At 40.3% G+C, this 16,816-nt stretch overlaps 1 protein-coding gene across 4 annotated transcripts in view; it reads right to left on the reverse strand.

Annotated features, from left to right (window-relative positions):
* Positions 1-12,401: 12,401 nt before the first annotated feature.
* The window catches only part of sik3 (SIK family kinase 3), a 344,954-nt gene continuing 340,539 nt past the window's right edge, over positions 12,402-16,816 (reverse strand). For 3 of the 4 annotated variants that reach the window (XM_073030105.1, XM_073030106.1, XM_073030103.1), the window contains one exon: positions 12,402-13,946. The gene's annotated coding sequence lies outside the window, so the exon portion shown is untranslated. The remainder of the gene's footprint in view (positions 13,947-16,816) is intronic. The other variant, XM_073030104.1, reaches the window with a different exon arrangement.

Genomic DNA, 16,816 nt, shown 5'->3' on the forward strand with positions numbered 1-16,816 from the left:
TATGGAAAACAGCATATCCCAATCAACACTTGTCAGATCCTTTCTGATACCATCAAAATTGGCTTTTCTCCAAATTAGAATCTCAACCTGCGGACCAGACCAATCTTTTTGCATTTTTACTTTGAAACTAATGGCATTCTGATAACTTGATGCAAAGTTTTCACCTACATAAACTTCTGTCACCTGCCCTGTCTCATTCCCTAATAGCAGATCAAATATGGCATGCTCTCTTGTTGGGACTTCTACGTACTGATTAAGAAAACCTTCCTGAATACATTTGACAAACTCTATCCCATCTAGTCCTTTAATAGTATGGGATTCCCAGTCAATATGTGGAAAGTTAAAATCACCTGCTATCACAACCTTATGTTTCTTGCAACAGTCTGTGATCTCACTACAAATTTGTTCCTCTGAATCCCCCAGACTGTTGAGTGGTCTGTAATATAGCCCTGTTAAAATGATCATACCTTCCTTATTCCCCATTTTCACCTATAAAGCTTCACTAGATGAGTTCTCCCGTCTATTCTGAGTACTACTGTGACATTTTACCTGACTAGTTACACCACCCCTGTCCTTTAATTGTTCCTACTCTGTCATGTCTAAAACAACGGAACCCTGGAATATTGAACACAAAGTACACTGCAGATGCTGAGGTCAAATCAACACGTACAAACATGCTGGAGGAACTCAGCAGGTCGGGCAGCAGCGTGTTTGTACCCTGGAATATTGAGCTGCCAGTCCTGCCCCTCCTGCAACTATGTCTCACTGATGGTTACAATCTCATAATTCTAAATGTTGTTCCATGGCATGAGTTCATCTGTCTTTCCTACGATACATGTCTTTTAAAATTTAAACATGCTTTAACTATTTAATTTGATGGCTCTGGTGAAGAGTACTTTCAAGCACACAAATCCATGTAAACTTTATCAAAGGTATCAATGGAATCTGGTGCATGCGAGAATTGTTTCTCTGGCCAAAGCATTTCTAGACATCATGAAGCAAGTAAGATACAATCCAAAATAGAATGTAACATTGATTTAGATTAGAATAGCTTTATTTGTCACATGTACGTCAAAGCATACCATGAAATGCATCATTGTGCATCAAGTCAAATCACTGAGGAATGCGCTGGGCAGTTCGCAAGTGTCGCTATGCTTAAAGTGTTAACATAGCATGCCCACTATTAACCTTAACCGTATGTCTTTGGAATGTGGGAGTAAACTGGAGCACCCAGAGGAAACCTACGCAGTCATGGGAAGAACATACAAACAACAGCGGGAATCAAACCCCAGTCTTACAGCTGGCTGATGTGAAGCATTGCGCAAACTGCTATGCTACCATGCTGCCCTGAAGTAGACTATTTTTCTACTTTTTCATAATACACTGGGAACATAGGGCAGATGATGCAAGGCTGAACAAGAGTACATCAGAATAATTTAGAGTTGAGATCACAGCATCATTGAGATTACACGAAGGACAGACAAGGGGATGCAGTGGATGTTGTATATTTGTACTTTCAGAAGGCCTTTGATAAGGTACTACACATGAGGCTGCCTACCAAGTTAAGAGCCCATGGCATTACAGGAAAGCTACTGGCATGATTAAAGCATTGGCTGATTGGTAGAAGACAGCGAGTGGGAATAAAAGGATCTTTTTCTGGTTGGCTGCCAGTGACTAGTGGTGTTCCGCAGGGGTTGATGTTGGAACCACTTCTTTTTATGTCGTGTATAAATGATTTAGAAGATGGAATAGATTACTTTGTTGCCAAGTTTGCAAATGATACAAAAATTGGTTGATGGGCACATAGTGTTGAGGAAACAGGTAGGCTGCAGAAGGACTTGGACAGATTAGGAGAATGACAAGACAGCAGCAAATGAAATACAATGTTGGAATATGCATGGTCATGCAATTTAGTAGTAGGAATAAATGTGAAGACTATTTTCTAAATGGGAAGAAAATCCAAAAAACTGAGATGCAAAGGAACTTGGGAGTCCTTATGCAGAACAACCTAAAGGTTGTTCCACACCTTGGTAAATTTTCCACACATTGATTGGGACTCCCATACTGTTAAAGGTCTAGATGGGTTAGAGTTTGTAAAATGTGTTCAGGAAAGTTTTCTAAATCAATATATAGAGGTACCGACTAGAGAGGATGCAATATTAGATCTCCTATTAGGAAATGAGTTGGGACAAGTGACGGAAGTGTGTGTAGGGGAACACTTTGGTTCCAGTGATCATAACACCATTAGTTTCAACTTGATCATGGATAAAGATAGATCTGGTCCTCGGGTTGGAAATGAGAAAGGATCTAAAAAGCGAGGATTGGGACAGGTTGTTCTTTGGCAAGGATGTGATTGGTAAGTGGGAGGCCTTCAAAGGAGAAATTTTGAGAGTGCAGAGTTTGTATGTTCCTGTCAGGGTTAAAGGCAAAGTGAATAAGAATAAGGAACCTTGGTTCTCGAGGGATATTGGAACTCTGATAAAGAAGAAGAGAAAGATGTATGACATGTATAGGAAACAGGGAGCAAATAAGATGCTTGAGGAGTATAAAAAGAGTAAGAAAATACTTAAGAAAGAAATCAGGAGGGCTGAAAGAAGACATGAGGTTGCTTTGGCAGTCAGGGTGAAGGATAATCCTAAGAGCTTCGACAGGTATGTTAAGAGCAAAAGGATAGTAAGGGATAAGATTGGTCCTCTTGAAGATCAGAGTAGTCGGCTATGTATGGAACTAAAAGAAATGGGAGAGATATTAAATGGGTTTTTTTGCATCTATATTTACTAAGGAAACTGGAATGGAGTCTATGGAAACAAGGCAAACAAGTAGGGAGGTCATGGAACTTATACAGATTAAAGTGGAGGCGGTGCTTGCTGTCTTGAGGCAAATCAGAGTAGATAAATCCCCAGGACATGACAGGGTATTCCCTCGGACCTTGAAGGAGACTAGTGTTGAAATTGCAGGGGCCCTGGAAGAAATAATTAAAATGTCGATATCCACGGGTCAGGTGCCAGAGGACTGGAGGATAGCTCATGTAGTTCCGTTGTTTAAAAAAGGCTCAAAAAGTAAGCCGGGAAATTATAGGCTGGTAAGTTTGACATCAGTAGTAGGTAAATTATTGGAAGGAATACTAAGAGATAGGATCTACAAGTATTTGGATAGACAGGGACTTATTAGAAAAAGTCAGCATGGCTTTGTGCGTGGTAGGTCATGTTTAACCAATCTATTAGAGTTTTTCGAGGAAGTTACCAGGAAAGTGGATGAAGGCAGTGGATGTTGTATACATGGACTTCAGTAAGGCCTTTGACAAGGTCCTACATGGGAGGTTAGTTAGGAAGATTCAGTCGCTAGGTATACATGGAGAGGTAGTAAATTGGATTAGACATTGGCTCAATGGGAGAAGCCAGAGAGTGGTAGTGGAGGATTGCTACTCTGAGTGGAGGCCTGTGACTAGTGGTGTGCCATAGGGATCAGTGCTGGGTCCATTGTTATTTGTCATCTATATCAATGATCTGGATGATAATGTGGCAAATTGGATCAACAAAGTTTGGAGGTGTAGTGGACAGTGAGGAAGGTTTTCAAAGCTTGCAGAGAGATTTGGACCAGTTGGAGGAATGGGCTGAAAAATGGCAGATGGAGTTTAATGTGGACAAGTATGAGGTATTGCACTTCGGTAGGACACTGAGGAGTGCAGTAGAACAGAGGGATCTGGGAGTACAGATACATAATTCCCTAAGTGGCGTCACAAGTAGATAGGGTCGTAAAAGAGAGCTTTTGGTACATTGGCCTTTATAAATCAAAGTATTTAGTATAGGAGTTGGAATGTAATGGTGAGGTTGTATAAGACATTGGTGAGACCGAATTTGGAGTATTGTGTGCAGTTTTAGTCACCTAATTACAGGAAGGATATTAATAAGGTTGAAAGAGTGCAGAGAAGGTTTACAAGGATGTTGCCGGGACTTGAGAAACTGAGTTACAGAGAAAGGTTGAATAGGTTAGGACTTTATTCCCTGGAGCATAGGAGAATGAGGGGTGATTTGATAGAGGTGTATAAAATTATGATGGGTATAGATAGAGTGAATGCAAGCAGGCTTTTTCTACTGAGGCTAGGGGAGAAAAAACCAGAGGTCATGGGTTAAGGGTGAAGGGGGAAAAGTTTAAAGGGAACATTAGGGGGGGTCTTCTTCACGCAGAGAGTGGTGGGAGTGTGGAATGAGCTGCCAGATGAAGTGGTGAATGTCACTTTTGACATTTAAGAAAAACTTGGACAGGTATATGGATGAGAGGGGTTTGGAGGGATATGGCCCAGGTGCATGTCAGTGGGACTAGGCAGAAAAATGGTTCGGCACAGCCAAGAAGGGCCAAAAGGCCTGTTTCTGTGCTGTAATGTTCTATGGTTCTATTGTTAACTTGCAAGTAGAGTCAGTGGTGAGGAAGGCAAATGCCATGTTAGCATTCATTTTTAGAGGTCTAGAATATGAGAGCAAGGAGGTGATGCTGAGGCTTTATAAGGCACTGGTGAGGCCTCACCTTGAGCACTGTGAACAGTTTTGGGCTCCACATCTAAGAAAAGATGTGCTGGCATTAGAGAGGGTTCTGAGGAGGTTCACAAGGATGATTCTGGGAATGAAAGGGTTATCATATGAGGAACGTTTGATGGCTCTGGGTCTGTACTCACTGGAATTTAGAAGGGTGAGGGGGTATCTCATTGAAACCTTTCGAATGTTGAAAGGCCTAGACAGAGCAGATGTGGAAAGGATGTTTCCCATGGTGGGGGAGTCTAGGACAAGAGGATACAGCCTCAGGATAGAGGGGTGTTCAGTTAAAACAGAGATGCGGAGAAATTTCTTTAGCCAAAGGGTGATGAATTTGAGGAATTTGTTGCCACATGCAGCTGTGGAGGCCAGGTCGCTGGGTGTATTTAAGGCAGAGATCGATAGGTTCTTGATTGGACATGGCATCAAAGGTTACGGGGAAAATGCCAGGGTGTGGGGCTGAGGACGGATAAAAAAAGGATCAGCTATGATTTAATGGCTGAGCAAACTCAATGGGCCAAATGGCCTAATTCTGATCCTATGTCTTATGTATAACCATATATAACAATTACAGCCTGGAAACAGGCCATCTCGGCCCTTCTAGTCCATGCCGAACGCTTACTCTCATCTAGTCCCACCAACCTGCACTCAGCCCATAACCCTCCATTCCTTTCCTGTCCATATACCATTCCAATTTTGTTTTTAAATGACAATATCGAACCTTATGGTCTTAACCTCACCTCCACATGCGTGCTTTTATTTAATTGATATGTAGCTGTACAGACACCACAAACCAGTAACAACTACGAACCTGAACGTCAGCGGATATCACCAACTGCACCAACAGTTATGAGATGACAGAATGCAAAGAAAAGGAGGGAAAGAGCGAAAGGAAAGAGTATGGAAGAGGCTGTCACAGATGCTAACAAAGGGATGCTTCAGTAATAGTGCATGGTACACAGCAAGAGGCACATAACTAGCAAAATCAAAGTGAAAATAATGTGACGATGGCCTTTGTTGGGAAAGTTGACAAATTTGATAGTGCTAATGAAGATTGGGAATCGTATAGGATTTTGGGAGATTTTGAATAATTTCTTTACTTCGGTATTCACTAAGGAGAAGGATATTGAATTGTGTAAGGTAAGGGAAACAAGTAGGGAAGTTATGGAAACTATGACGATTAAAGAGGAGGAAGGACTGGCGCTCTTAAGGAATATAAAAGTGGATAAATCTCCGGATCCTGACAGGATATTCCCTAGGACCTTGAGGGAGGTTAGTGTAGAAATAGCAGGGCTGACAGAAATATTTCAAATGTCATTAGAAACGGGGATGGTGCCGGAGGATTGGCGAATTGCTCATGTGGTTCCATTGTTTAAAAAGGGTTCTAAAAGTAAACCTAGCAATTATAGGCCTGTCAGTTTGACGTCAGTGGTGGGTAAATTATTGGAAAGTATTCTTAGAGATGGTATATATAATTATCTGGATAGACAGGGTCTGATTAGGAACAGTCAACATGGATTTGTGCGTGGAAGGTCATGTTTGACAAATCTTATTGAATTTTTTGAAGAGGTTACTAGGGAAGTTGACGAGGATAAAGCAATGGATGTTGTGTATATGGACTTCAGTAAGGCCTTTGACTAGGTTCCGCACGGAAGGTTAGTTAGGAAGGTTCAATCATTAGGTATTAATATTGAAGTAGTAAAATGGATTCAACAGTGGCTGGATGGGAGATGCCAGAGTGTAGTGGTGGATAACCGTCTGTCAGGTTGGAGGCCAGTGACTAGTGGTGTGCCTCAGGGATCTGTACTGGGTCCAATGTTGTTTGTCATATACATTAATGATCTGGATGATGGGGTGGTAAATTGGATTAGTAAGTATGCGGATGATACTAAGGTAGGTGGCGTTGTGGATAATGAAGTAGGTTTTCAAAGTTTGCAGAGATTTAGGCCAGTTAATAGAGTGGGCTGAACGACAGCAGATGGAGTTTAATGCTGATAAGTGTGAGGTGCTACATTTTGGTAGGAATAATCCAAATAGGACATACATGATAAATGGTAGGGCATTGAAGAATGCAGTAGAACAGAGTGATCTAGGAATAATGGTGTATAGTTCCCTGAAGGTGGAATCTCATGTGGATAGGGTGGTGAAGAAAGCTTTTGGTATGCTGGCCTTTATAAATCAGAGCATTGAGTATAGGAGTTGGGATATAATGTTAAAATTGTACAAGGCATTGGTAAGGCTGAATTTGGAATATTGTGTACAGTTCTGGTCACCAAATTATAGGAAAGATGTCAACAAAATAGAGAGAGTACAGAGAAGATTTACCAGAATGTTACCTGGGTTTCAGCACCTAAGTTACAGGGAAAGATTAAACAAGTTAGGTCTTTATTCTTTGGAGCGTAGAAGGTTGAGGGGGGACTTGACAGAGGTATTTAAAATTATTAGGGGGATAGATAGAGTTGACGTGGATAGGCTTTTTCCATTGAGAGTAGGGGAGATACAAACAAGAGGACATAAGTTGAGAGTTAGGGGGCAAAAGTTCAAGGGTAACACGAGGGGGAATTTTTTTACTCAGAGAGTGGTAGCTGTGTGGAACGAGCTTCCAGTAGAAGTGGTAGAGGCAGGTTTGGTATTGTCATTTAAAGTAAAATTGGATAGGTATATGGACAGGAAAGGAATGGAGGGTTATGGGCTGAGTGCAGGGCAATGGGACTAGGTGAGAGTAAGCATTCAGCATGGACTAGAAGGGCCGAGATGGCCTGTTTCCATGCTGTAATTGTTATATGGTTATATTGAGTGTTGAACTGTATTGTAATATGAACAACATAGATAAGGAAAAGAAAGTTTCCACACTTCTTAGCTTAATGGGTGCTAAAACGTACAGAGTCTTATGCAACCTAGTAATTCCTGAAAAGCCAGCAAGCAAGACGTTTGACAAAATTATTACAATTTTACAAAATCACTTCAGCCATTAACTACCGGTAATAGCTGAGAGATTTAGATTTCACAAAAGGAACCAGTCAAAGGATGAAAGCATTTGTGAATACATTGCTGAAATGCGCAAACTTTCCCAATACTGCGACTTTGGAGATGAACTTTCTGATGCATTAGCTAACAGGCTTGTATGTGGCATGCCCTCACATGAGTCAAAGTACTCAAAAGAGGCAATTGTCAGAAAGAGACCTAACCATAGAACAGGCATTGACCATTGCAATATTGTTGGAGACTGCAGAAAAGGGTGCACCAAAACTACAGAAAAAGAGTTTAGAATGTGAAATGCACAAAATGACCCTGATTGATGCAAAACACCAAAAATATTATCGACATGGCAAATGCTCCCATAATGCAAATGATTGTTGGTTCAAAGAAAAAGTTTGCATGAAGTGTCCCAGCCAAAGTCATATAGAGTGTGCAAGTCAGACAAAAAGCAAAAATAAAAACCACACCTAGTGAAAAGTTTCAAACACAAAACTAAATGCATAATGTGACCAAATGTGAAACAGAATCAGACGACAACACAGACTTTGACAAAGGTGAGCTGTCATGCCTAGAACTGTATAGCATTACTGAAGCAGGTTTCAAAATCACATACATCACAGCAGATGTGTCTGGTGTAAAACTGAAAATGGAGCTGGATACAGGGTCAGCTTTGTCCGTAATTTTTGAGGCTGACTGCAACAGACTGTTTTCTAAGCTACCATTAGAAAAGATCTCAGTGATGCTAAAGACTTACACAGGTGAAAAAGGGTTTCCCAAAGGCAAACTGAAAGTAAATGTGATGTACAGAGGCAAAAAAACAGCAGTTAGAGCTTTATGTATTGAAAAGTGGAGGGCTAGAACTTTTTGAAAATGGGTGAGAAAAATCCAACTAGACAGGCACACAATCAAAGCTCTCAGTGTGGCATCAACAGTCAACTGCAGCCCAAATGGTAGCACTAACCAGAGACTGTCACAGCTGCTTATTGCTAATGAGATGGTCTTTGAGAGGGTTTTGGTAAACTCAAAGGTATTAAGGCCAGAATTGAACTGGATGAAGTAGCAACACCAAGATCCCATAAAGCGCATCCAGTGCCTTATACACGTCTTAAAGTGGAGGTTGAACTTCAGAGCTTGGAGGGGTCTGGAATTCTCTCCAAGGTTGAATGAAGTGATTGGGCCAGGCCCATTGTCCCAGTGATCAAGAAAGGTAAGACTGAGCAGTTCACATACGTAGGGACTTCAAAGTGAGCATCAAACGTATTGTGTAGTATCTCCTGCCATGAACAGAAGAGATCTTTGCATCTTTGGTGGGCAGGGAGAGGATTTTCAAAGATTCACTTGTCACAAGCCTATCTGCAAATGGATACTGAGAAGCAGGAAATTCCTCACAATCAACACTCACAAAGACTGTTCCAGTATAATCATCTTGCCTTTGGCATTGCAGCAGCTCCAGCAATTTGGCAAAGAGCAATGGACCAAGTGCTCCCAGATAACGCAGGAACACAATGTTACCTTGATGACATCATCGTGACTGGCAAGAATGATGAAGAACATCTCCAGAACCTTGGTAAAGTGCTTAGCAAGCTGAGTGAGTACGGTCTGCATGCGAGAGAGACAAATGTGAGTTTCTCAAGAATGAAATCTCATATTGTGGGCATGTAATTGACAACCAAGGATGACATAAGCTATAATTAAGATTGAAGAAGTGCTGAAGGCACCCAAACCAAAAAAACGTGTCACAACTCGGGTCATACTTGATTCTTGTAAACTACTACCACCGGTTTCTCCCAAACATTGTTACAGTGCTGCATCCATTGAATGCACTGTTTCAGACAGGAGTAAAGTGGGAATGGTCAGAAAGATGTAAAAGAGCATTCAAGGAAACAAAGCGACGAATAACATCTGATGAACTGCCCGCCCATTATGACATATCACTGCCCATCAGTCTTGTGTGTGATGTGTCCTCTTTTGGCATTGGAGCTGTTTTGTCATACACTATGAAAGATGGATCTGAACATCCAATTGCATTTGCTTCAAGATCACTGACAAGCGCAGAACGTAACAACGCACAGATTGACTAAGAGGCCGTTAGTCTAGAAAGGGGAATAAAGAAGTTCTACTACTACTTTTATGGTCAAAAGTTTATTCTCATGACAGATCAACTGCCCCATGTGTTCAATTTCAATCTCATGAAGGAAATCCCAGTGATGTCTGCTACCCGGTTACAACGTTGGGCCCTGTTCTTTGGAGCCCACTCTTATGACATAGAACTCGAGGGTACCAAACAACACAGCAACACTGACGGCTTGTCATGTCTTCCACTGTTCACAACTGAAGAAGAAAAGTTCCAGCAGAGATGTTCCATACAGCATTGGTGGACCAGCTGCTGGTAGCAAATCTGAAATACAAGGAGAAACAAGCAATGACCCGACATTGTCAAAAGTCTATGACATCACCATGCAAGGATGGCCAGCTCATGGTAATCCTGTTTCCAAAGATCTCAGTGAGATGAGACCAACTGTCTGTATGTCAATGAACACTAGAGAATCTACATGAAGGACACCTGGGTACAGTCAAGATGAAGTGTCTCACCTGGAGCAATGAGTGGTGGCCAGGAATAGATAGACAGATTGAAGACTTGATCGAAAGCTGTTTGGGATGCCACAAAGTTCAAAATGCACCCCCACAAGCACCATTACACCCGTGGAAGCGGCCATCATCACCATGGCAAAGAGTACATATTGACTTTGCTGAACCATTCATGAATTCCATGTTTCTGATTGTTGTGGATGCTCATTCGAAGTGGCCAGAGGTCATACCAATGAAGTCAACCACCTCAGCAAAGACTGTGTGCACCCTGAGGACCATCTTCTCCAGAAATGGCTTACCACAACAAATTGTGAGTGACAATGGACTACAATACACATCAGAAGAATTCTGACTTCATGAAGAAAAACATCAAACATTTCAAGTCAGCTCCTCACCAATGAACAGGTTGGCTGAAAGGTTTGTCCAAACCTTCAATAAGTTGATTAAAGCTATGGACAAGAAGGACTTTTCTCCACAGCACAAGATGAACAACTTTGATTTTGTGTATCAGAACTCTATTCATGTGACAGCAAATCAAGCAACTCCAATGCTGTTCATGAGCAGGAGCCTGAGTTCTAGCATAGACCTCCTGAAACCAGAACTCATTGTCACGTAAATCAGCAAGGAACTTCGAGGTTGAACATGAAGTCCTAGCATGTGATTACTGAGAAGACAAGTGGACATCCAGTAGGATAGCTACAAGAACTAGACTACAAATGTACACAGTGAATGTTGGAGATCAGACATGGAGACATCATGTGGACCAGATTCTGGATACTTAGCTGAAGAACACACCCAAGTCAACAGAATCCAACAACACAGGCTCAGTGCATCCACTGGATTTGCCACTCAGTGATGATATGTCACTAACAGCAACGTGACACCTGCAACAGAGAAAGTTGTCTTTGACAAGACACCTGCCAAACTTGATACCACTCCACAGGTCCAGAGGTGCTATCCTGAAAGAAAAAGGGCACCACCCAAAAGACTGAATCTTTAGTATAGTGAAGTTAGTAATGGACTGTTATTGCGAAAGCATGTTTATTTGAATATGGTTTGTGAAAGGGAAATTGAATATTTTGTTATGTATACAGTTTTATGTTACATTAATCTAAAGGGGGAGAAAGTGTAATGTATGGATCTATTTCTTTTAGTGCAATGACTCCCCTTAGCACTACTTCCTGACTGATAACTTACCTATGTGCACTGATCAGTTGTTCTCCCTCTGCAAAGTGAATACACCAGTTAACCTTACCCCCACATGTACGTTTTTACTTAGCTAATATGTAGTTGTGCAGACACAATATCCATCACTGATGTTTTAATTCAATTTAGCAATATTATACTTACACACAAAACAGAAGTTTCTATTTCTTTTAGAAAAATCATGACATCATTCAATACTGAAACAGGCGCTTCCACCCACCAAATCCATACTGACCATCAAGCATCCATGTATATTTATTCCACTTGTTATTCTCTCAACATTCCCATCAACTTCCTCCCAAATTCTACCACTCACCCATTAATTAGTGTCTTATTCACCACCTACTTGCAAATCTTTGTGATGTGAGAGGAAACCCATGAAGTCACAGGGAATACATGGAAATTTTACACAGACTAAACATAACACATGTTAATAACATGAATAGTTCTGGATATTTAATGGAATGTGCTCAAATACTGTTGGCTCTACATATGTTATATTTACTGGATTCTCCCATATATGCAGCTGCTCACACCCGAAACTTTTGAATTTGCAGTCTGATCTGACAATGGCATAATTAATCAGTCCATCCTGGGACTCAATGAACCAATTAAATAACTAAAGTAGAGGATATGGGAGACTAATCACAAGAGTGCATTTCAGACTTCAGGATGTGAGGCACTGTACAAGTTTAGGTTCTTCTTTGGTCCAGGAATTTTTAGTATGCACTGATTATAAAATGTTGTGCAACAACCTCTCAAACTTTCATATAAATATTTGTGCTTTGGGTGCATTTCAGTAATAATCGCAAAAGTTTTACCTAATATCATGTATTAATATAAATGGAGATTAATGTGCAAAATTAAACACTAATTTCTCACAGACCAGCATTAATTGCTTTAATATATAGATTTAGACCTTTATCACATGTGTGTGTCATCACCACCACACAATTCAACAAGCTAACTACAAGCACTGAATTTTGGACCAATGCAATTGAAAAAGAGACATCATAAATGTATTGTGATATATATTGAATAACTGAGAAACAACATTGCTGGTAACTTTACAAAAACTAAATAATAACATTTGTCAGGTCAAATTACATAGGTTTTATTTGTCATGATCCCACTTTCCAACTAAATTACTAGTTGCAAGTGACCCACACAATGTACTAGATCACTGAACCTTTTGTCCAACATAAACAAGAAAAAAAGTACTTTCAACATTTCCGAAACAGAAATAGCAAAGTATATTAATATACATTCAACATATACTGCGTATTGATTACTACAATACAAAGCAACATTAAAAATGTGTTACAGATGAGAGATGGCACTGCATTTCAGTTATTTTATTTCCTTGGATTGGCAGTTGACTCTCCCATAAATACAGTGTCATGTAAACAAAGAAAAGATACATACAATAAAAGCTTTCAGTGTTTTCTTGGTACCTTCCCGTTAAACAGCTGAATATCAAGTTTTTAAATTTTTTTCACCAAATAAAAGTAACAAAAAGTTTACAAATGACAGAAGTTGGGCAGATATGTAGTTCAGAAGCAGATAAGTGGATGATATTTTAATTTTCAATCAGGTCTAAAAATTTTCTGTCCCAAGCTACTTTTTTGTTTTTATTTTAAAAAAAAGATTCATAAAATCACAGTTCAACACTGCTTGACTGGGTTAGTTGTAGTCTCTTTCCATTCGTGCAAATTCCTTTCAAAGTTCTGCTTCTTACATTTTTTGAAACAGATAAATCTTTCTATCTAACTGTACTTTTTCTGATAAATTTTAGAGTTCAGAAAGTAACCTTAACCTGATCTTTTTGGCAGGCTCTAGGTGTTTTTATATAAAAGAAGACATAGAAACATAATACGCACTGAGATTTCAAAGGGTTAACATTAACAAGTTTCACCTGGCACAAGGAAACTAGTCACAATTACAATGCCATTAAAAGGGAAAAATACTTTAACAAAGGTGCAAGTTACAATTCAAATATAACAAAATCATCTATTTTGACAATTTCCTTTTAACACAGTTCATTTAATTCATATTTTAAAGTAACATAATAGGTTCTACAGGGATGGGAAATAAAAATCTAACTTGCCTCAAAAGAAATGGTCGTACACTTTTTTTTGGTAAATGACGCAGATATTAACAAGAGAAAGAAAACGCAGTGATCAACATGGGTAAAGAAACATGAAAACAAAGCATATTGCACCACTGTTAGGCAAAAATTGAAAATGGAGGAGTACCAGAGGGACAGCAAGCAGTCTTATTGCTCACAGAGAAAATTAGGCCTCAGGGCGCATGCTGAACTACTCAGTTACTCTCCCTGGATAAAGTGACATCACAGGGCTTGGTGGGGTTTTGTTTCGGCAGGCTTAGGTCAGGAGAGGGCTTGACATGAGACTGCCTGGGAGCCATGGCCTTTTGCACTCTCATTTTTGTAATCTTGCAAACTTCAATCTTCTCTTTTCCACATGACTGGTACTGACAGGTGTGGCAAGCAGCGCAACCACTCAACTGACAGGGGATGAGTCACGATATTGTGCTGGAAAGAAATACAATGAAGTTTGGGCATGATGCTGATAGATAATGTTGGCAAAATGGACCTTTCACCTCATAGCTGAACACACTCATCTGCAGAAGAACAAAAAAAAACTAGCGATTAGCTGGATGTAATGGATGAATGAAAGATATTTCAACTTTATAACTAGTTAGTGACCTAGCTCCCTCGCTACCTCAGTGAGTGGCTGAGACCAGCCGAGCAACAAGATTATGATGTCAATCAGTGAAGTTGACAGGATTTCAATATAGTCAGCAGCAAAATAATGAGCAGAAAATGACTTTTCTGGGCTAATGTTTAGATATGGCCATTGTAGGGGCCCTAGCAGAGATACTTAAAATGTCCTTAGCAATGGGTGAGGTGTGAATATTGTTCCATTGTTCAAGAAAGACTCTAAGAATAAGCCAAGAAATTATAGGCTGCTGAGCCTGACATCAGTTGTGGGAAAGTTATTAGAAGGTATTCCAAGGGACCTGGTACATAAGTATTTGGATAAACGGAGACTGATGAGGGATAATCAACATGGCTTTGTGTATGGTAGGTCATGTCCAACTAATCTTATAGAATTTTTTGGGAAAGTTAGCAGGGAAGTTGATGAAGGCAAGGCAGTGGATGGTGTCTAGCAAGGCCTTTGACATGGTCCTGCGTGGGAGGTTGGTCATCAAGGTTCAGTCATTTTGCATTCAATATGAAGTTGTAAATTGAATTAGACAGTAGCTTTGTGGGAGAAGCCAGAGAGTGATAGTAGGTGGTTGCCTCTCTGATTGGAGGCCTGTGACTAGTGGTGTGCTGCAGGGATCAGTGCTGAGTCCATTGTTGTTTCTTGTCTATATCAACAATCTGGATGATAATATAGTAAACAGGAGCAAATTTATGGATGGTAACAAGATTGAGGGTGTAGTGAACATCAAAGAAGGCTATCAAAACATGCATTTGGAAAAATGGCACACAGAATTTAATGCACACAAGTGTGGTGTTGCACTTTGGGAGGGCCACCAGGGTAGGTTTTACACAGTGAATGGTGGCGTACTGAGGAGTGTGGTAGAACAAAGAGATCTGGGAATTCAGTCCATAACTCCTTGAAAGTGGCATCACAAGTAGATAAGTTTGTAAAGAAAGCTTTTGGCATCTTGGCCTTTATAAATCAATATACTGAGCTCACACTTCTTCCCCTCCTCTCAGCGACTTATTCTGGCTTCTTCCCCCTTTCTTTGCAGTCCTGAAGAAGGGTCTGGCTCAAAACATCCAATGTATATTCATTTCTAAATATGCTACCTAACCTGCTAAGTTCCTCTAGCATTTTGTGCACACTGCTATTAAGTACAGGATTGGGATGTTATGTTGAAGTTGTATAAGATGTTGGTGAGGACTAGTATTGTGTGCAGTTCTGGTCACCGATCTACAGGAAAGATGCTAATAAGATTGAAAGAATGCAGAGAAAACTTACAAAGATGTTGCCAGGACTTGTGGAACTGAGTTATAGAGAAAGGTTGAATAGCGTAATAAAACGAGGGGAGATTTCATAGAGGTATACAAAATTACAAGGGGCATAGATAGGGTAAATGCAAGCAGGCTTTTACCACTGAGTTTGGGTGAGATTATAATTAGAAGTCACAGGTTAAGGGTGAAAGGTGAAATGTTTAAGGGGAAAATGAGGGGGAACACAGGACTGAAAGATGTAGAAACCTCATGGATAGACTTAAGAAACTGCAGAATTAAAAAGACCCTGATGGGAATTATATACAGGCCTCTGAAGAGTAAGCAAGGATGTGGGCTAAAAATTACAACGGGAGATAGAAAAGTCATGTAATAAGGACAATGTTACGATAGTCAAGGCGGGTTTCAATATGCAGCTAAGTTGAGAAAACCAGTCTGGTGCTGGATCTCAAGAGAAAGAATTTGCAGAATGCCTACAAAATAGCTTTTTAGAGCAGCTTGTGGTTGAGTCCACTAAGGGAATTATAGAGGCATGAGAGAGAAGCTGGACAAAGCTGATCAGAAAGGGACATGAGTAGGGATTACAGCAGAACAGCAGTGTCTGGAGCTTCTGGGGCAACTTGGAAGGTGCAGAGTAGATACATTCCAGAAATGAAATAGTATTCTAAAGGGAGAATGACACAGCTGTGTGTGACTGACAAGGGAAGTCAAACACAACATATAGCAAAGAGGGTAAATAATATAACAAGAATTAGTGGGAAGTTAGAGATAGGAGAACTTTTAAAAAACAACAGAAGGCAACTACAAAAAAACATAAGGAGAGAAAAGATGAAATATGAAGATAGCCAATAATATCAAAGAGGATACCAAATGTTTTTCCAAATATAAAGAGTCTGAAAATGGCAAGAGTGAGTATTGGACCGTTGGAAGATGACGTTAGAGAGGTAGTAATGAGGGACGTAGACATGGCAGATGACCTTAATAAAAAATCTGCGTCCGTCTTCACTCAAGAGACACTAGCAGTATGCCAGAAATTCGAGTGTGTCGGGGCAGAAGTGAGTGTAGCTGCTATTACAAAGGAATATTACTTGGGAAGCTGAAAGGTCTTAAGGTAGATAAGTCACCTGGACCAAATGGACTACACGCCAGAGTTCTGAAAGAGATGGCTGAAGAGATTGTGAGGACCTTAGCAATGATCTTTAAGAATCACTAGATTCTGGAATGGTTCTGGAGGACTGGAAAATTGCAAATGTCACTCCACTATTTAAGAAGGGAGGCAGGCACAAGAAAGGAAATTATAGGCCAGTAAGTCTGACTTTAGTGGTTGGGAAGATGAAGTTCATTATTAAGGATGAAGCTTTGTGATACTTGCAGACGCATGATAAAGTAGGCCAATGCCAGCATGGCTTCCTAAGGGAAATTTTGCCTGACAAATCTGTTGGAATTCTTTGAGGAAAAATCAAGCAGGATAGATAAAGGACAGTCAGTGGATATTGTTTACTTGGAT

The sequence above is a fragment of the Hemitrygon akajei genome, chromosome 26 (genome assembly GCF_048418815.1).
Source record: "Hemitrygon akajei chromosome 26, sHemAka1.3, whole genome shotgun sequence".
Classification (NCBI taxonomy): domain Eukaryota; kingdom Metazoa; phylum Chordata; class Chondrichthyes; order Myliobatiformes; family Dasyatidae; genus Hemitrygon; species Hemitrygon akajei.